The sequence below is a fragment of the Wasmannia auropunctata genome, unplaced genomic scaffold, assembly GCF_000956235.1.
Source record: "Wasmannia auropunctata unplaced genomic scaffold, wasmannia.A_1.0 LD336116.1, whole genome shotgun sequence".
Taxonomy (NCBI): Eukaryota; Metazoa; Arthropoda; class Insecta; order Hymenoptera; family Formicidae; genus Wasmannia; species Wasmannia auropunctata.
In genome coordinates, this window is record NW_012026774.1 from 4,187,226 (window position 1) to 4,188,199 (window position 974).

Here is a 974-nt window from a genome sequence, read left to right on the forward strand (position 1 = left end):
ACTTTCAGCGAATACTTTGGAGTCCGGACGGAGAGCCTGACGAGTATCAACTCTCAACCGTACTTACGGCTTGGCCTGTGCTCCATTCCTCGCTCTTCGCGTCTTACTGCAGCTCGCTGACGACGAGGGCCCCCGGTTCCCAGACGCTGCAACCATCCTCCGCCGGGAGATGTACGTCGACGACGTGCTTTCCGGAGCGGACACGCTTAGTTTAGCGAAAGCTAGGGTCACGCAACTGGACGGACTCCTCAAGGCGGGCGGCTTCCAGCTGCACAAGTGGATGGCCAACGACGACGCCATCATCTCCGGAGTCACCGGCGATCAAACCCGTCCGCAGGATGTTCGGGGTTTCTCCTACGACGCTCTTCCTCGTGCTCTCGGCCTAGCATGGGATCCTCGCTCCGACGCCTTCGTGTTCCACTTTCAAGCACCGGCGCCCATCAGCACTCTGACCAAACGCATCGTATTATCACGCCTCGCGCAACTCTTCGATCCGCTGGGATGGGTCACCCCTATTCTCATCCGGGCAAAAATCTTCATTCAAGATCTTTGGAGGCTTCAGATTGGATGGGATCAGCCACTGCCACCGCTGTGGTCTCAACGATGGATGGACTTCGAAGCTGAGCTCGGAGCAATTTCCTCTATCTCGCTGCCTCGTTGGCTCGAAGCTCACCCATCTTCCGACATGGAATTCCATGGCTTCTCGGATGCGTCTAACAACGCTCTCGGTGCCGTTCTCTACCTCCGGAGCATCTCCAACGACGGCACCATTCGTGTCTCGCTCATCGCTGCAAAAAGCAAGGTGGCGCCTCTCAAGCGCGTCACCATCCCGCGCCTCGAGCTTTCCGCTGCCGTCTTACTCGTCCGGCTTCTCTCACGAGTGCGCAAAGTCCTACAGCTCGAGCGGCTCCCTGTACACCTCTGGACAGACTCAAGTGTCGTCCTAGCCTGGCTCCAAGGTCATCCCTCACGCT